Here is a 21,655-nt window from a genome sequence, read left to right on the forward strand (position 1 = left end):
AGCAAAGCGTCACCTCGGTTGTGGGTTTCCCATTCACCGGACCTTACTTCCTTAGACTTCTTAGCATGGGGGTACATCAAGTACAAAATGTACACTAACAACGTTAATGGTCTGCCTGATCCACGTACTCCTGTCAGGGAAGTATCAGGCCACATTACGATTGAAATGTTAAGGTCTACATTTCGTTCCGCTATTGAGACATGGAGCATGTGTTTTGACCTAGGTTGCGGTCATGTAGATGGGTAGTAGAATATGTTTTAAACTTCACAATAAAATTGATTTTTCAATCACTGTCTTTCTTCATTGAAATGGATAGCCTATATATAATGGACAGATCTGAGATACGAATTGCAGCAACGGCTAATTATGCGTGGAGAATTGGTTTATCAATGATTTAAGGATTCATTAATCGTTTCATTTGACGTTATCAATAAACTTCAACCTGCTTACAGATTATTCTGGGTTTTATCCATGGATTGGCTCCCGCGCATTTTATTCGCTTAATCCAAATGCACAAAACGATCTCTAGTAAAGCATACGTATAGTAAGGGAGGACCAATAGAAAGGTTCACATATTGGGTATAGTACATTCCTTTGACTTCTGTCTACGAGACTAACTAGCAGGTTATTTCATTCAGGAAAATGTCTCGTATGTGAAAATATATTGCTAAAGTGGCATGAGAACCTGCAGCAGATTAGATCACGTGTCTGTGAGATAGTGTGACTCTTTGTAGACCGAGGAGTTTACACATGAACTGAAGTATTAACAGCAAACATTAAGAATTTATCTGAGTTTAAATGACGTACTTAACAACCACATTACGCTTATTTCAAAAATCGGATGATGTGGTATTGAAGTTTGCACTATTAATAATTACGGAATAGGCGTAAATCCAAATAAATGTTTCAGATATAGGTAAGATTAATTAAATGATTAAGAACTGAAACTCTATTAATTTTACGTGTATGACTGTGGTGCTTTGATGGATACAAATTACATTTACACAGAAGTCATATTGAGTTTTTGGCATATAATGTACGCTAAAATTATTTTCCTAACACAAAAAATGTGAACTTTTGATTATTAGTAAATAACTTTGTGGTTACGTTTCTTCAGCATCTGACAGAAAGAATCATAAAACTCCATTGCTTTGAAAAGTTGTTAACTTTAATAACCAGACACAATTATGTGCGGAATTTTCTATGTGACATTACCCTTCCCCCACCACCTCTCACCTATCCCTTCCCTCACTCCCTCCACTCCTCCTCCACAGCCTCCCCACCCCTGGAAATGGAGCGAAACTCGCTCAGTCTATCTTGAGTTGTTACTATCAATATGGTAATCTTTTAATCAATTCCACTCTGTTTATTGATTTATGTATTTAAACGATTAGAAATGCAACCGCCAGAGAACATTCCACCCCTCCAAGAAGAAAATAGCTGGGAATTCAAATTTATTGGCGGGAATATCAGATTTTGTGTGTTCACGTTGAGATTCAGAGACCAACTTACATAGTTCACAGCACTACCACCAGAAGGTGCTGTTGGCCATCCCCACTCCCCACCCATCTCTTCTTCTCAACTTGTGAGGGAGCTTCAGTCTGTGCTGAGATGCTGGGTAGGATGGACATAAGTTTATTTTATGTGATATTTTCAATGGACGAGATGTCTGTGTAGAACAAGGGAAAGTTTAACAGCTATATTACCTGTAATCATGCAGCTGAGGGCTGTACCCATAGCTCCCTGCACAAAGACTGGAAAGGAAAGGCAACGGATGAGCTTAAGAAGAAGAATACATTTTAACAAATAATGGTGATGCAGTAGGATGGGTTGAAGTAGCATTTCACAACCCACAGAGGCTACTGCTTGTTTTGGAACTGTCTTCCATTTCTGAAATGTCCTGTCAACATGTCTAAGAGACCAATGTCTCCACCAACTCTGACCGAATGAGGAAGTTCACAAAACTACTGCCAGAGGTCTCTTCAAACAGGTCTTGCCCCCCTCCACCAGGACCTGAGAATTGGTAGTGTCCAATAGGAGTGAGCAGTGCAGCAACATCATATCCAGTCACATGATCACTATGTCACATACAAAGGGCAGATGTGGGAGCTCGCCAGTCTCAGTCAGTCTCTGGAAGAAGAAGAACCATGAAGCGTCACTAGCAGCAGTCGTGATCATGCAGCACACTATAGCAGCAGCATGGGAAGAACCATACAAGTCATACGTATATAGCTTCACTGCAATTTCATGTTTTTCCTGTGTTCAGCTATAGTTTATTCGTTTTTGTGGATGATTATTGCTTATTCTTCTTCCAGTAGTGAACTCCGACATGTCCAGACCATCGGCAGCAATGACCATCAGCTTGCCAGGGCCTGCAGTGACCTCCAACACGTCAGGACAAGCATCAGCATCGGCACCATGGGATTCTGTTGTGCACATGGTCAGAATGCTGGAGCTGGATAATGATGTCTGTACCGCTCAGTGATGAATACACCCAGCCTGTCCCTGACTCACAAAAGTGTGCAAGTGGTCTCCCCACATGGTACAGGTCAGTACTGGCTGCCAACATGAGAGTCATCTCAGAAGATTTCAACACTGCTGCAAAAAGAACGAGGTGTAGGCATTGTAGATGCGAAGCTAGCAGTTGCATCTAGCACTCTAATGCTTTTCACTTCAACATACAATTTAACGTTTACAGGTCCAAAACGTTTAAATATCGGTATACTAGCAGCTGTAGAAGACAATGACTGATATGTGTTGTCCGAAATGGAAAATGTATCTAAAATGTTAAAGTGCAGTTTACTGAGTATGAGTGTGATGAAATGAAACCTGTTGAAGTCCGTATCAATCAGCAGATGACCACCGAGTATTATGCAACTCGTACCCCACCAGACATTAATTGTTGTGCTCTAACTCCCTCAATTACAACACTGTATGATGACTCAGCACTCCCTGTGAAATCAGGGAACACAATCAATTATCTGCGATACTCCACTGTTGCAAACATGCTCTGTCTAGGGATGATATTTTCCTGTGTGTCAGAAAGACTCAACAGGTGGCTGCATTGTGTTCAAAGTGTGTAAAAAGACATAATAGACTTTCTCTGAGTGGATACTGTGCATGCTGATGATTTACACCTGTGTATCAATACAGTAGCAAAGAAACTAATGGACAACCAATAACTTTCAGAGAAATTCAAGCTGAATTCCATGCATATAAGAACGTGTTGTTTGGTAAATTCTGTACAGGAGTGATGGTGAAGAAAGAACCTGTTCATTTCTCAGATTTACTGCATCCTATGTACAATTTTTTAATGAAATATGTATGTAATGTGTATATATACATAGGTAAAAAATCACAAGTCTGGTGCATCATTTCTTACTTCATAATCAACTCCGTATAATGTAGTCATGGTAGCTCAGTTAGTATGATGATTACACTGCAGTGGCTACCCATATAATAATGATAATAATAATAATAATAACAATAATTATAATAATTATTATTATTATTATTCTTGTTATTACAAGTGTTAATTTCTTTGTAAAAGGCCATTGTACGCCATGATCTAATGTAGGTGGTATCATGGAAGGGTGGGTGAAGCATCAGGACTTTGCTGTAAGTGATTGGTCCTGTCATGATGTGGAAGAAGACCAGAAGAAAAAGAAGAAGAATGGGATACTCCTTCCTTATAACATAAGAGCTATAATTCTGGGTCCATCCAAGTGTGACAAGACAAATATTCTCAAATCACTATTAGCACACCTGAATGGAGTCCACATTGAGCATGTGTGTGTAGTTTCAATAACACTGATTCAACTGACGTTCCAGCTACTGCAAAAGATATTGCAGGCTGTAGATGGTGTAACATTATGACATTCAGCCAAAGTGATCAAACCTCCACCAGAAAAAGTAAAGTCAGACATAGTGTTCGTATTTGATAATGTCACCATGGAAAGCCAAGATCAAATTCTACTATATTTCTGTTTTGGTCACTATATGGGTATTGACGCATTTTATTTGAGTCAGACATAATCCAGAATCGTGAAACAGATGGTGTGGGTTAATGCATATCGCATCATAGCTTTCAAACAAGGCAATTTGAATCTAAAACACATTTATCAGGTTGGAACTGACATGTCATTCAATGATTTTGTAATTATATGTGCAGACTGCTGGAATAACACAAAATACGGTTTTCTTGTTATTAATAAATCAAGAAAACTGAATGATGGTAGATAGAGATGAAAAATCCATAAGTTTCTTTGGATGTAGCTATGAAAACGGTGATTAGTATGTTATTACACACCATACCATGGACAAGTTTATATGTATGTCCGGCAGACAGCCCAAGACGGTAGGTGTACATAGACAGAGTATGTATTTGTGCATGGATGGACTCTTCTGAGACTGATCAACGAATTAGGCGCTAGGGTTAAGGAACTAGAGACATCATTCTGAGGAAGAAAGTAGACGACTTAACTATAAAAGTTAATGGAACTGGAAACGAAGTACATTATGTAACTGTAAAGGTTGGGTGAAATGTATATATGGTGCAGCCTGCCGAGCAGTCCACTTAGTATATAGCAAGATGTCAGCTAAGCACAAGATCAGCTAAGCACAAGGCTGTTCCGGGGAAGTTAAGTTTGCTAAAGTTAGGATATTTGAGTCGAGAGCAGATACTGTGAGAAATGTTTCAAACATCTATTGAATCTGTAGGTGAACTCTCAGTGAAAATACACAACAATGACGATTAACAGTCACAGTCACGCTAGGAAAGACAAAACATTCAGTGTCAGTGATGAAAAACCGTACACTACGGGCACACAGCCTATAGGTTTAAACTCAAAAAACAGTACAGATAGGGAGTAGGGAATTTCAAAGAACATCAGGTCTACTGAACCTCGTTTTCCTAAAACCCTCAAGAACAGCAACATTTTTGCCCAAAGATCTGCAGATGTATGGTGAAATACTACAATTGATTAGTGTACATGGAAAGCAGGAAACCAACACGATGTGAAATACAGAGACGCTATAAAGCCATTATTATTAGATGGTCGGTATATCAGTGGTGATGGTATTGACATTCAGTGTAAAAGATGAAAGACTCATAACAGATCGACTAGGACTGCTCATGACATCAGCTAGTGCGGACAGTACCACTCATTCGACTGAGGTTATCTCAATAATTATCTCAATTCAGAAAAGAGAGAATGGTATAATCGAATGACCATAGAGACAGTAGTTGAAGAACTGCACAAACCAGAACGCAAAACATACTTTTGTAGACATGTCATGATTAAAGGTTTGGATGACTTATGGAAGTCTGATCTTGTAGATATGACAGAATATTCACATAAAAATAATGGATTCAAATATTTTTAGTGCATACTGATAAATACTCCAAATTTTCCTGTACATTACCTGCTGAAAGAAAAATGGAGAGAAATGTTGCATTTTTTTTACAGATAGGGAGTAATCTATGTCATGATAACCACCAAACCAGTCATGATACAGAGTTTTGCAATGCGTATCTCAAGACCATGATGCAGCGGTGTGGAATACATTACTACTCAACATTAACCCCCCTGAAAGAGAATATTGTGGGATGTCTGAACAGAACAATAAAAGGTCAAATGTGAATGCATTTTAACGTTCGTGACTCATAAAAATGGACAGATCTCGTACCAGAAATAATTGTTCAGTATAATAGAACCAAACACAGCACAATAAAAAAGAGACCAACCAATGTTCGTGACAATGGACTCTTGGATATAGTGTACTATCGCATTAAAATGCTTGATCCACGTAAACAGAAACTTAATGCGGATGATTTGGTACATATCTCAAAACACAAGACAGCATTTGAGAAGTCATAATTCCTAAACCACTCAAGTGAGATATTCGCAGTTTCGAAAGTGCAGAGAACAATACCAAGAAATTACATCTTAATAGATAACAGTGGCACTGAAATTTCAGGTTGCTTTTACGCTGTGGTAATGCACAAGAGCTCAGATCCACACGTGTTTCTCATAGAGCACATCGTAAAAGGTGGAGGGAATAAAGCACTAGTCAAATGACTTGGTTTTTGTGTAACACAAAACATCTGGATTGATGCTGACGATTTGTTATGTAATGGGCTGCAAAGAGCACAACCAGCACAGTAGCATAACACGCGTGACAGAAGATCCATTATCGACAAACTTCCTATCAAATTGCACATTCCGGGAAATAATTACTGCGGACCTGGTACAAAGCTTCAAAAATGTTTGCCTCATGGCAATAAGGGGATCCACTTTCTTGACGAGGAGTGTTCGTAACACGACATTGCATACGCAAAACATAAATATTTTAGCTGCTAAAATCAAGGCAATACGTGTGAGAAGGGATGTTGGTGTAGGACAGCGAATTGCAGCATTTATAGTTGATAAACCACGTCTGGTAAAGTTATGTTCGATTTGGGTGTGAATTTCAAGTGAGTTATGAATGCAGCACATTGTGCGCTGAAGAAAAAGATTATGCTGTATAAGAAGAAGAGATGCTTAAAACCTGTTTCCTGACAGCAATGTATGAAGCTAAAAATGGCCTGAAACACTTAGATTCTCCTGATACCCAAGACATTAAGTATAATTATCCCCATATTCATGCTTGCCCTTGCTGGTCTCTCAGCGGGAGTGGGGGCGGGACGGCTAGGAACCCACTGATTGGCGTATGTTGAGAAAAATACAAATAATGTCTACTATTTCGACTTATTTGGAGCAGCCAGAAGAGTTACAACGATACTTCTCCGACAGAAGACGTGTCTTGTACAATTTTAATCACTACCAATACTTTAATACCTACTTAGGCAGATTGACCATACACGCAATGTAGGCGTAACATAAACTCTTTAAAATGCATTTCTCTGCTTCTCCCTCAGATCTGAACGATTTAGAAAATGCTGGATTGTTCGCTGACGCGAGCAAGAGATTTACTGCGCGTCTTCTTCTTTTGCTTGTGCCTTTGTCCAGCATTTTCGCAGGTTCGGCATGTTTATCGTCGGATTTGGCAGGGCTAATTTAAGGAGTGGCCGGATGCCCTTCCTGTCGCCCCCTCATTGGATGAGATGATGATGATGAGTACAGCACAACACCCAGTCCCTGAGAGGAGAAAATCTCCGACGCAGCCGGGAATCGAACCCAGGCCCCTTTGCCCGGCATTTCGTCGTGCTGGCCACTCAGCTATCGGGGCGGACAAGAGATTTATTGCTCGTATATCTTTAAAATTGATTATGGTTCATGTGGTGAATTGTAATGAATGTTCTGGTATGGAGTGCAACGATTAACAACTCATACATTCAAGGAGCTCAAGAGAAGAACGAGATCACCATCAATAAAGTAAAATGGAAAATGCCACACATCACGGTGAGCAGCATTTGAAATTTTTAAAAGTTCTGAATGCCGGTGTATTTCTATCAATATCTTTCTGTTCATGTGAGTTTTTCGAGTACCCAGGGCTACCGACTGCAAGCAGACGAATGCGGTCCATTAAAACCACCAGCCAACTGGAGACGCCCGGGTTCATCATACTTAGCAAACCTTTTCACCAAATTTTATAAATGCAAATTAAATAATGCCAGAATCTAACTTAACTCCGAATTCTACCTCTATAGTAATTTACACCTGCATTGGGATGTAAACGTGTACAGTCTAGCATATGACATGTATGCAAAGTCCTGTGTTTCATACTATGAAGAAGAAGGAGAAAATTTGGAAATTTGTGGTAAGGTCTTATCTAACCAAACTGCTGAGGTTATCGGTCCCTAATCTTACTCACCGCCGCGGCGGATTAGCCGAGCGGTCTGAGGTGCTGCAGTCATTGACTGTGCGGCTGGTCCCGGAGGAGGCTCGAGTCCTCCCTCGGGCATGGGTGTGTGTGTGTTTGTCAGGTTAAGTAGTGTGTAAGCTTAGGGACTGGTGGCCTTAGCACTTAAGTCCCGTAAGATTTCACACACATTTGAATATTTTTCTTACGCAGTACTTAGTGTAACTTAAAGTAACTTACGCTAAGGACAACACACACGACCATGCCCGAGGGAGGGCTCGAACCACCGACGGGGGGAGCCGCGCGGACCGTGGCAAGGCGCCTGAGACCCCACAGCTACCCCGCGCGGTGAAGAGGTAGGATGTCTATTCAGTCCACAGAAATTCAAGGAGCTGGTGCCAGTTATCGTAATAGACCGCTGAAACCAGAATAATAAAATTAAATCTGGAGATGTAGATGTAGAAGTTGAATTTTAAGCGTCAGGAAATTTCCCAGAACACAATGCAACATTGATCTAGTTTTCCAGGCCCACGTGATTAGCTCCTGCCCACTCATCGGTTCATTATGCAATGGTACCTCAAGGTGTGAACATCACTGCAGATGCTCAGGGTTCCAGTACCGTTCACATTTAAAGATGTTGCACTCCTAGCAGACACTTAAGATGCAGGTATGCTAGAGGCATTCTCAGCAGACATTGCTTCACCTAGACCTTCCAAGGATGTGCAGTGTGCTAAAACATGGAGGAGCGCAAAGTGGTTAACACATTTCTGCCATGGAATTTGCTGGGACAGTCCTGGCATACACTATAAAAATACGGTGACGTCGCTTCGATTATTCGACCACATGGATACCATGATCTACGTGAAGAGGAAGGAGAAGATCGCATGGATGCTTCGAATATTCAAGTTTGCTGCCATTCAAGACCCGTAAATCTGTGGGTGTCGTGCTCTTCATCGACAAAAGACAAAGAAGATGGGTAAAAATAGTGTTGTGTCTGATAATGAAAATGTAAAATTACTTTTAAGTTGGAAGAGAAACAAATGAATTTTACTTTAAAATATGTGTGTTCCCTGTTTCGTTTTTTTTATTCATTTCATTCGAATCCATGTAGTTTACTCCAGATACTGTGGCAGTGATTTTCCTCAAGCACTGGCGATACTATTTTAGACAGGTTCGCTACATATCTTTGGAAACACACATGGTCTCGTGCTATCTGTGCGCATAACCCAGTGTGGGCAATATGACAGGGAAAGTCCCATGCGAACATTCCTTGTACTTTGTTTTTCTCTGTCGTACACGTCACCTCCCTCACGCTTCAAACTAATACCTTATGCGTTTTGTACAACCTTTAAATACGTCTGTGAGCGCAGCTATTTGTGAAATAACAACAAAGATACATGGTAACGAATTTATTTTTATTCATATATAATGTGAAGTAATTTACAGAGTTCTTTTGGTTTACATCATAACTGCCTGAAATCCTTTAGAGATACATTTTTGGTTCAGGCCATAGATTCCGATTGGCGCTGTTTGAAATAGTTTGAATCACATCACCGATTAAAAGTGGTACTGTATGCAATATTTTGGTTCACATCACAGATAAAAAGGGATATAACCAATAAAAAGGTACTTTTGTCTTACATTAATACTAAAGAAATTCCACCTAAACAGATGGAATAATTTACAGTGGATGGATTTACACGTCCACCCTAAACAGACGAAGTAATTTACAGTGAAATGGATGGATCTATGTACATCTACACTTAAAAACTAATCGGACTATACGGCTAGCAGTGGACGAAACTTAAAAACTATTTGTATTTACATGATGCATATTGTGTGCAGATATATTTGTATATGTGCACAGTACACACGATGTGTATAAATAAATATTTAGGTGACAAGCAAAAGAGATAGTAAAATATTTCTTTTCATGCTTTCTACATTTGTTAACCTTTTTTTCTTTTTCACAGCCCACACATACTGTGTGCTTAAATAAATAATAAATAAATATTTATACCTCACATGACACGCACACATACACATACATACACACACACACACACACGCACACACACACACACACACACACACACACGCGCGCGCGCGCGCGCGCACACACACACATACATGCATTCTCTCTCTCTCTCTCTGTGTCATTCATTCTCTCCCTCTCACTCTGAGTCCCCCACCCTGTCCCCCACACCTTCTCTCGCTACAAGCGAATAGCGTGAGTATAGGAGAGTTTCAGTTCCGTCATTACAAATGACCCTCTTATCGTCAAGAGGCGACAGGCCGACTTTACACTGCAGCACAGTTTACATCTCGTGTCCTCTCTGTCCAATGCTAATTTGCAGTACCATGTGCCGAGGCTGTGATAGAAGGGGCTCTCGATGCCATACGACGCACACCCTTAGCCCCTCTCTCGGCGACATCTTCCAATGTGGGATACGCATACATTTTTACTGCAGACTTACAAACACCACAATCGGCAGTTCATTCCTCTCGTCCGTCATCAGCCCCATAAACTCTTTATTCTGTGTAACAATACCATAAGGATTATCGAGCGTGTATGAGGATGGGTCGAATTCATTAACGTGGAACCTCATTACTTCTTATGGACTGTAGTTCTTCACCCAGCAGGTGAAGCTATCTGTATTCATATAAAGTAATTTAGGATCTGTGAAATGAGTTTTTGCAAACCCACAATGAAAGCGGTATATGCGGAGTTTGGATAGGTCTAATTTGCACATCCCCACATAAATAGGTTTTGTAAACTCTACTGCAGTCTACGCTATCTACACGGCAACAAAGTACTCATTGAATATGGTGGCGCACTTAAAAGTTGGTGTGGCGATGCATTTTCTTACGCCATAACGTCCGGCTAATTAGGCTCTGCCGGCCGAAGTGGCCGTGCGGTTAAAGGCGCTGCAGTCTGGAACCGCAAGACCGCTACGGTCGCAGGTTCGAATCCTGCCTCGGGCATGGATGTTTGTGATGTCCTTAGGTTAGTTAGGTTTAACTAGTTCTAAGTTCTAAGGGACTAATAACCTCAGCAGTTGAGTCCCATAGTGCTCAGAGCCATTTGAGCCAATTAGGCTCTAATTAAAATTTCACGCTGTCCCCTCAAATTCTCCATTGTTTCGCCGAAAATTGAATTATTCATTAATTTGTAAGAATCTTTCTCAAAGTCACACGTCGCGGAAGCTCTCTGTCTAAATTCAAATCAATACACTCCTTCACTCAAAGGGGGGGGGGGGGGGGGGCTGCTTGAAAGCCCGGCTGATCCTAACAATGTCCATACCCAAGAGCTGAGACACGACTGGAGATTACAATAATGAATAATGTATCTCCTCCTATCCCCCAGCGTTGTAATCAGTTTTGGGGTGGAGCCTCCTCACAGAAGTAGCAGCTCTGGGCACAGCGGCAAATCGGCGTGCGCATTGTGCAAACTAATACGATATCTGAGTTCTGACTCTACAACATACCCTATATCAGAATCAGCCACCATACCCTCCTTGATTTTTCCACCTACTTCCGTGCGTTCGTCTTTGGGCACCCTTCAAAAATGGTTCAAATATCTCTGAGCACTATGGGACTTAACTTCTGAGGTCATCACTCCCCTACAACTTTGAACTACTTAAACCTAACTAACCTAAGGACATCACACACAGCCATGCCCGAGGCAGGATTCTAACCTGAGACCGTAGCAGTCGCGCGGTTCCGGACTGATGGGCCTAGAACCGCTCGGCCACCGGGGCCGGCTTGGGCACCCTTGGCTCTCTCCAATCCGCAGTGTCTGTTTTATGGCGCGCCCGCATAAGTTATTTGCATCAAAGTAGATGATGTAACTCGAATCAAAGAATGAGTTGATCGGTCATCCATCTGTGACTTATTTACCTTGGCGTGTCTATGGACACATTGGTAAAGTGCCCCACGGATCCCTCCCTCAAACGAAAGAAGCATTTCAGGATCAGTCAATACTTCGATGCTGCGCTCCATTTATCTTGAACATAGCGTCCCAAGACAACTCATGCGCCGTGTAATAAAAGGCGGAGTCCAGAGAATATGTGGTGATGCATAGTCTCTGGAATATGTCAAAAATGTCCGCAAGCTAAAGCACGCCTGTGTCCATGTAAGGCCGAGCACACTCTCCTAAAGTGGAGATGTTGAATTCCCGCCAGACATTCACGGCATGCTCATACCCTCCATCCGTTATGGCATCGCCTGTAAGGTTGCTGGAGAACATAGTTACGTTGGGTAGCCTGGTTTCGTTGAGTTTCTGCATACTATCTACATACTGGTATGGGAAAACCCCCTTCCTAGTCACAAGTTAAAACTTTTCCTCGTCGGGAAAGGCAGCTCGAGTGATGTGCATATTCTCCCGAGGTAGAGTTGCATTGAGTCTCTGAAGTGGTGCCTGCATAAAAAGTAGTGGGTCAGGGAAGCTGGGTTTAATTCTTAGCGTCATTCATTTGGAGAATGAAATATATATTTCTCGACGCTCTCAGGTAGGACACTGACCTAATTTTTCTCCTTGCCGAAATCAGCCAAGTGCTCAACAAGAAAGTGAGCATCATACTCGGGTAGCTGCCTTGGTAACTGGTACCTTAAATTGCACGTACTATGAGCTGCTCCATGGATCTTCCCCGTAAGATGACGGTGGACCCTACGAGGAATTGCCGCTTCCTCTCTAACGGGGGCTCACAAACATGACAATCAACTGCGTTATGGTGTGGGAATGTTGTCGCTGTCGAGCTTATCATCCTCCTATGAAAGTCTTTCAAGGTGAGTGAGATCGCAGGATTTCCCTGACATAAAATTTGTGACGTTTAAGACTAGAATCACAGGAGGACACAGTTTGGTACGCTGTCGCATATGGTACGCGTTTTTCTGTACAGATAATGTTTGAGGCCGTAGGGTCACCTTCACTGGGGGTCACAGGAGCGAGGAGGCGTTCAAAGTCAGAGTACAACACAAACGGCCATCGCTCCTCATAATGAGCATTTTTAAACTTAACAATTTTTTTTTCTCAAAAGGCATGATATCACGTACCAGGTCCTTGTAAGTGCATTCTACTAGATGTTTCCCTGATAACTTGTCTGAGGAAACGGAACTGAGGCACCTTAATCAAATATGCTCTTTACCTATATGTTTACTCACCTGGGAGCTGAGATGGTGAGACATGCTTTTATAAAAACATAATGATAGTTGCCTTTCTCCTTATTTCTCTCATCTGAGAAGAAGAGCATGTCTACGTGCATGTTACGGTCACTTGCAAATTTTGAGAAATGGGAGGGTACCGACGACTAGATGCTTGTTCTGCACATCTGAGTTGCAGTACTCCTGCCCATAAACATGAAACGATATTCTGGTATTCTGAGCCTCAAATTTATGTATGTCCTGCATCTTGATAGGGAACTCGATACCGTCAAAGTTATAACAGTTACGAAAGTGAGCACTTACGCCACATTGAGATGTGTGCAGCGGATGATCCTTCTGATTGTAATTTCACTCGCAAGTCAGGATTGAGCATGCAAAACAAGCCTGATCGGTTTTATTTTCAACATTAATATCTGCCTTCTTATGAGCTGTGGACCCTCTGTTTACTAGATCACAGAGATGTGAATGAATGTCTAGGTGCAGTATTCGGCTAAGTGCTTTAGCTGACACTCTAACGTCAATCTCGGAAGTATAGTTCCCAGGGTGGTTTCACGTGACTACTCCACGGTTGATGTGCTCCATGCTATAACGCAATCCATCCTCCCCCCCTCCCCCCAAAGATAGTGAAGACTTCAAGGCCACAGGCAGTTTTGGGGGGTGCGACAGTTCGAAACACAGCACTGCCCTGCATTTGATGGAAGGATACCACGGATCATTAATAACTTTGAGGAGCTCCGTTTCCACGACACGAAGGCACGCGCTTAGAATCCGACAGGGTCGTGCTACTCTCCTGCCGTGTCTTCGAGCCTAGTGAACAAGAATCGCTCCACAAATGCGACCACAATCACCGAGTGTCCTAACCACGATATGATGTTACTAGTCTGATGACATTCTCTAAAGGGACGGGAGAGGGAGCTACCGCTAGCTACAGGATCGTTGCTATTGCTAACCAAATGATGGCTACATCCACCCCATTAGCGAAGGTGGCTGAGATTGGGTATTGAGGGGATGGTTTTCGATACTGATGCTGCAGCTGTTCTCGCGGGCCTGCGAGCCCATTGCCCTTCCGATGTCCTATCCAGGGTGCTGCAGCAGCACCGATAGCAGGTTAAGCAGCAGCCTCAGGTGCGGCAGCCGCGCTTTGGGGCCCTTGGTTTGGCCCACCCCGATGCCCTAGCCACAGCGACCTGCTGCATCGCTGTAGAAGAGAGAGATAATAATGAAAATTAATTAGAATGTTCAACAGAGAAGAAGAAGAAGAATACAGTTTTTATGTATGACGATCACATCGTTATAAGTGAAGTGAGTAATTACCTTTTCCACTTTGGGTCCATGGAATTAGCATTTGATCCACGTAATCAGGAATGTCCTACACCCACTCAGGTAAGTCATCCTCCTCTAAAAGACTCACCAAGTTTCAGAGCCAGCCAATCAGAGGGCTTCATTTTGGATGAGTACCCAATTCAGAGGAGAAATTGATGTAAAGTTCGTGAAATTCCTTGCCCCGTTGTATGATGGCTTGATCCTTGACGTCGCAAGGGCTGGCGATCTGACTTCCAACCGGGGTTCATTCGATAGCAGTCAGCGTGCAGTGAATGGATCGCCACGTGGCCTCCGATCCATTCTTAAAGCACACGCGAACGGCAGCGGGGTGCAGTGATCGTTATTACTGATACATTGGGTATTTTTTCCAAATACGTTGTGGTGGTAATTACACACGCAGGTTTCTCCACTGTAGGATAGTGCTACGAATTCCAGTGTCTATTGAGACAAAGTATTTCCTGTGACACATCTGAAACGTTTGAAAGCGTGTCATTAGCAAAGCAAATTACACCTCTCCTAATGCAGTGGTTTGTAGGTAACGCTTACATGCATTTAACGATGTTTTTGTTTGGTGTAGAAGTGGTTGATAGCTCATTTACGATATGTCAGAATCTCTTTAGTTGATTTACTCGATGTATTTTTGAGTGTAGGAGTGTCTTTAGATGTATTTCGACTTGTAGCTGAAGTAGAGGTACTTATCTCGACTTGTAGAGGTATTTATTTCGACTTGTAGGTGAAAGGGCGGTCTACGTACAGTTTGAGTCCGCTTGCTACTTGTCTTATGTGGTACCGTGATTTTCTTTTATTTTTTCTTTTCTTTTTCTCTTTGTTAGCACAAGTTGCGTGACATCGACAATTTCAAGGTGTAATGTAGACTTTAGACATAAGTAAATAAACTTTTTGAAATCCATCTCTGCAATCTGGTTGAATAAAAAATATCCCAACACTGCCTTATCTCCGGCAAATTGTTTAAACAGTATCCCAAAGCCTTAAATTGTTTAACGAAATGTGACTGACGACATGTTACCCCACTGTTGTGAGATTCACCCAGTCCAACACATACCGAGTGATTTTTCACTCCATTTTTTTGGGAGGGGTGGGATATCCTCTGGAGAGGCATTCCTAAATATTTAAATAAATAAACGGAGTGAAATTGTTTAAGTAAATACTACATTGACCCTCCCAATCTGACACCTCAACTCAGACTGACCGAGTTTCCCGCCATTTCCAGCGTTGGGGGGGGGGGGGGGGGGAGGTGGCTAGAGGGGAAAGGTGAGAGGGGAAGAGATGGGCGACGGAGGGGACACATGTGCCGACTGGGAAAAATTCATGGTGTCACCAGGGGGTCGAGATAATAATTGATCAGTTAATTATTTTGCACAATTAAAATATCAATTTGTGGCCGGACTAAGGGGGCAGCTGAGAAAGTCTCCAAATCTCGGGTGCCTCGAGATTTAGAGGTCCTCAGAGCCAGACTATTTTAATCAAATTCCACACAAAGTCAAAATACATTCATTAACTAAGAGGCACTTTAGAGTTACAGGCTCCACACTTATGCAAAATACTAACATAGGTATCTTCTAGTTACCTATTATAAGGCCATAGCAGTTCTCAAAGGATGTGCTCAGAATTTTTACAATTTTCTTGTAAAACTTTGCATCGATCTTAAGAACTGTAGAACGACAAGTAGTTGCCTACTAGACGTAGCTATTCTCCGTAAAAAGTTTTTTGATATCTATACTATTTACACATTTGCACTAAAACTATAGTTTACAAATACGAGTATAAGTTAATGATAGATCGAGAAATGGAGAAAAACATTTTACAACGTCTTTTAGATGTTACACTAATTCTAGCCCAGCAGAGCCTTGCTTCTGTGGTCAACGCGAAGACGTTTCATCGGAAAACAGAGGAAGTCTCTCAGAATTTCTGCAATTGATGGCGCAAGATGATCCATTATTAAAAGAGCATTGTTTAGAGCTTGAAGATTCCACAGGTGGAGTACACTCTTATTTTACAACAGGGATACAGAATGAATTTATTTTTGTTTTGGGAGAACGTGTTAACCGAAATTTATTGTAGATCAACAAAGGCTAAATATTACGAAATAATGTTTGACAACACTCCCGCTGAACCAGAGCTGACAAAATGAGCCGAATAATTACGAGTAGGTACGTCCATACAGAAGATAACATTGCGGAAGTTGTAGAATTCTTCTTTGGTATGTTGGATATCGTGGGAGACTGCAGAGAATATGTCAAAATATATTCAACTGCAGCTGGAAAAAAGATGGCTTGAATATTGAATAGTAAAGACCTCAAGATTATGACAATGCCACGTCAGTGTCAGGTAAGAATGAATGAGTACAATGAAACTTTCGAAAAGTTTGTGTAAATGCTACTTTCAATCCCAGTGCTAGCGTCTCCATAAATATTTATGGTATTCACGAGTTGTCGTTAGTTCCGTCTAGCGTTATCTGGTTTGGAACTCCAGACAAGTTACATTGATTCTTCTCGTCTTCTATATATAGATGGGAATTACTTGTAGAAATAAAAACCAGATTGAAACGATTTTCTGGTACTCAGTTAAAGTTATAATAAAAAACATGGAAACGGGTGTGAACACTTTGGAAGATATACAAGATCCATCCAAGACGAGCCTTGACACTACATCTGCAGCAAGCCTCCACAGGATGGGGCAAATATAAAAGTGGCCCGGATAACAGTTCCAGGGTAAGGAGAAACACAACAGAGGAAAGGAATTACAAAACTAACCTGGCTGTAGTAGATGTTGTAAGTGACCACCATCCATCGCTTAGCACTTTTAGGCCCTGGTCAGCAAGTCGCTGAAGGCAGATCGTAGTTTGACTGCTCCAATCTCATCCGAAATGGTTTGCTGCAGTTCTAGGAGACTATGAGGGTTGTTGTGATACACCTTAGATTTGATGGCTCCCACACAAAATAATCGCACAACAACGGATCGGGTGACCTGGAAGGTCAGCTCGGGCCGCAACCAAACTTACCTTTGCTAACAACCCTGTCAGGCGTGAAGATTGTGTAAATGTGCTCCAAGTTTCGGCCGGCTCTATGCCCAGTTGCTCCATACCGTTGGAAGTAACTGTAGGTTTCTTCCTCCTCCGTTAATGCTGCCACAAACGGTTTAAAAATGGTAGCAATGTAACGCGTCAAAGTCAGCGTATGATGAAAAAAGATGGGACTTATAATGCGACCGGCATACATGCACACCAAACCCAAAACTTTTGATCACGTAATGGTGTTTTGTGGAGGTTATGCGGGTTCTCCGCTACCCAGATTGATCATATAGGTTGACATAACCGCTCAGGTGAAACCAGGCTTCATCATACATAAAGAACAGATCCAAGTCATTCATTATTTTCTCAGTTAACAACAGCTCACAAAACTGAAGGCCCTGGTTTTAATGAATGAACAACAGACGCTCGATAGGGATGCATGTGCCGGTCCAGGTGAAGCCTTCGTTTACATGATCGGCGTGATATGCTGGTCTCTTGTGACAGGCATCGGATTGATTTGGTAGGTCTCTGAAACATATTCTGGTGAACTGCAGCATATATTTTGGTGTGCTGGGCACGTTTCGGAAGGATTTTTGACCTGTTCAAAACAGATCCTGACTGACGCCGTTTTCGGATTAAGCGTTGAATGGCACTCTTTGCTGGCACTCTGACGCCATTAAGCTTCTCAGAAAACATCTGATCACACCTTGTCCTCGACTTTGTTGTCACGTAACTTTCCACAGTGAACACCAGCTGCTCCACTGTGAATGTCATCGTCCCCTTTGCACTGCTCCACTGACACTGACAACAGCCCGCACTACGCTCTGTGGCAGCGTGGATCACGTGGCAGCCGTACATGTGGTGTGCGGGCCACGGGATGTGGTAAGAAGTATACATTCACATCCGACATTATCCTCTCGTCCGGGCCATTTCTATTTGCCCCTCCCTGTATATTTGATTTTACCTCTGTGACCTGTATCAACTTCTGGCACACGACACTGGAATAAGTAAATTTAGCCCAACGATAAATGCCTTTATATAAAGGATTCGCCAAATTAAAAACCATGGATGTGAATTTGCTGACGGAGTGAAATAAAGTTATACGGAATGCTGTTACTTTTGGCACAAAAAATTGCAGTGGTGTGGACGAGAAAGGAGAAGCGTAAATAAAAAAGTGCAGGGCAAACTAGCTCATAACGTTGGAGTATCAGTTCAAGAATAAGTGCGACGATCCATGTTTGAATGCACAGATCGAATTATACAAGAATTGCCACGACGATGCACGGTCATGTAGGAAATCAACTCAGTTTTCCAAATTGTTGAAAAAAAAACTTATGCTTGAAGATTCCAATAACGCTCTGGCTATAGTATTGCAGAACATGGTAGAAATTAAACATGCGTTTGATAAGGGGCGGATGCTACAAGAAGTGAAAAGGTGTCTCAGGCGTCTATGTGCAACCGATATGAGTATGGATGATACCGCTAAATGCTCAAGTCAACAAATCTTTCAGTTTATAATTAAATGGGAATTTAGCGAATTCACTTGTTATTCAGTATTCCTTAATCATATTTGTCTCAATCTCATCAAGCGAGATAAGTTTTTCTGAACAGAAACTAATAATAAATTGCATTGAAGAGTCAAAGAGACTGGTACACCTGCCTAATATCGTGTAGGGCACCCGCTAGCACGCAGAAGTGCCGCAACGCGACGTGGCATAGACTGATGTCTGAAGTAGTGCTGGAGGGAATGGACACCATGAATCCTGGAGGGCTGTCCATAAACCCGTAAGAGTATAAGGAAGTGGAGATCTCTTATGAACAGCACGTTACAAGGCATCCCAGATATACTCATTAACGTTCTTGCCTGGGGAGTTTGGGGCCAGCCAAAGTGTTTACACTCAGAAGAGTGTTCCTGGAGCCACTCTGTACCAATTATGAACTTGTGGGGGATCGCATTGTCCTGCTGGAATTGCCCAAGTGCGTAGGCATACACAATGGACATGAATGGTTGTAAGTAATCAGACAGGATGCTTACATATATGTCACCTGTCAGAGTCGTATCTAGACGAATCAGGGGTCACATATCGCCTCAACTGCACATACCCCACGCCATGAGAAAGTCTCCACCAACTTGAATAGTCTCCTACTGACATGCAGGGTTCATGGATTCATGAGGTTGTCTCTATACCGGTATACGTCAATCAGCTCGATACAGTTTGAAACGAGACTCGTCCAACCAGGCAACATGTTTCCAGTCATCAACAGTCTAATGTCGGTGATGACTGGCCCAGACGAGGCGTAAAGCTTTGTGTCGAGCAGTCATGAAGGGTACACGAGTGGACCTTCGGCTCCGAAAGCCCATATCGATGATGTTTCGTTGAATGGTACGCACGCTGACACTTGTTGATGGCCCAGCACTGAAATCTGCAGCAATTTGCGGAGGAGTTGTACTTCTGTCACGTTGAACGGTTCTCTCCAGTAGTCGTTGGTTCGGTTCTTGCAGGGCCCTTTTCCGGCTGCAGCGATATCGGAGGTTTGATGCTTCACCGGATTATTTAAATTCACGGTACACTCGTGAAATGGTCGTACGAGAAATTCTCCACCTTGTCGCTACCTCGGAGATGCAGAGTCCCATCGCTCTATAACACCACGTACAAACTCACTTAAATCCTGACAACTTGCCATTGTAGCTGCAGTAACCGATCTAACAACTGTGCCGGACCCTTGTCTTATATAGGTGTTGCCGACCGCAGCGCCGTATTCTTCCTGTTTACCTATCCCTGCATTTGAATACACATGCCTATACCAGTTGCTTTGGCGCTTCAGTGTATCTTACCTCTACGATTACTTAAAAACGACTAGTTTATTTGTCCACTTTATCAACTGAAAGAAAAGTTCCAAATGAAATATATTTCAATGACGTTATTGGGAATTTCATTAAAATAAAGGCATGAAGAAATATACTCTAATGATCTCAATAACAACTACTGTCTCGTACCAGGATTAGGAAACTAACTGATATTATACTTGCACAAGTTTTGTTTCCAGACATATAAAATACTAGTTTTTTTTGCTCTATTCGTTAATATTTCTTTGCACTGGGGCTGATCTGTGCTAAATATTGTTTCGTGTTCTAAGCTTCTCACCTTTATCAGCCATTACAGCTATATTATTCACTTTTTACGTTACATGCACCCTAAATACATCAGTTTCTAACCAGGCCAGGAGTCTTGTTTAGTTTCGCCGCCGCGGGCCTCCGACGGGCTTAGTCCGCCGCTACTTCCAGCAATGATCAGACTCTCCATGTTGAGATGAAAATGACAACAAGCAAAAAGTGAAACTGAGTGTTCAAGTATGACTCATGGACAGTGCTGCCAAACTCCTTCATTTCCAGGAGGTGTATTTCTGAAGTGAAAGTGACGTGTGGAAAATCACTGTACATAGTTAAAAAGACATGACTTGGCAAAGAACACCATTCACAATCTTCGTAACGAAAACATGGTTGACTATTAGTGTCAAGACACTCTCAGGATCTTATGAATGGTGGGCTCCATGTGGTTTCCAAGTTGTGCAGCGACCGTAAACCATAAAATTACCAAATATGCAGCAACCAGTGGCAAAAATCATGTTTTATTTATTCACCTTTGCAAATCGATTTCAACTGATTGACAGCCATCATCGGTGCTTGCAGCCAATATGTGCCATGAGTAGTAATACTGTATTACATATTGGTTGCAAGCACCGAAAGTGAACAAATAAAACATGATTTTGCCACTGATTGCTGCACATTTGGTAACTCTCAGAAACGTTTTGCCTACTTGCTGGAAGATGTGACATGTCAGGAAAGATTACAGGTATCGTTCAAGCATGATTATGCACCAGCGCATTTTCATGCCAATGTGCATAAACAATGGTTGACGACGTTTCAAGACTAATGGATTTATCGGTGGGCGCCCCAAACGTGTAAATTCCCTACACTTTTGGTTATGGGGACATTTGCAAAAATGGGGGCACGTCATCCCATTTCTCCTGAACGGAACTACAGATGAGCGGAAAAATTTTGACATACCTAACTGCCACACGGCTGAAAACCGATGCCAGAGTGTAGGCGACACCTGTGAAGAATCTGTCGTAACTTCCTCGCTATCGTGGCCTCTTGCTCCATGTACGTTACGCCAGACTGTGCGTGAGAGCTAGTGGATGCGTAAGCTACTGTATGCTAACTACGACAACATTTCGTCATTTCAATTTACATAATTTTGGTATGCGGACTATATTCTCACGTTCGTGCTTAGCAATTTCGCCCTATTGACTGCATAATCACGGTCATTTAAA

The 21,655-nt window shown here is 42.1% G+C and overlaps 1 protein-coding gene across 1 annotated transcript in view; it reads right to left on the reverse strand.

Moving 5' to 3' along the window:
• LOC126419143 (fatty acyl-CoA reductase wat-like) overlaps positions 1 to 21,480 on the reverse strand; it is a 166,725-nt gene extending 145,245 nt beyond the window's left edge. Inside the window, 1 exon segment of the mRNA XM_050086253.1 lies at positions 21,390 to 21,480. The gene's annotated coding sequence lies outside the window, so the exon portion shown is untranslated.
• Between the last annotated feature and the right edge of the window lie 175 nt (positions 21,481 to 21,655).

This window comes from Schistocerca serialis, chromosome 9 (genome assembly GCF_023864345.2).
Source record: "Schistocerca serialis cubense isolate TAMUIC-IGC-003099 chromosome 9, iqSchSeri2.2, whole genome shotgun sequence".
Taxonomy (NCBI): domain Eukaryota; kingdom Metazoa; phylum Arthropoda; class Insecta; order Orthoptera; family Acrididae; genus Schistocerca; species Schistocerca serialis.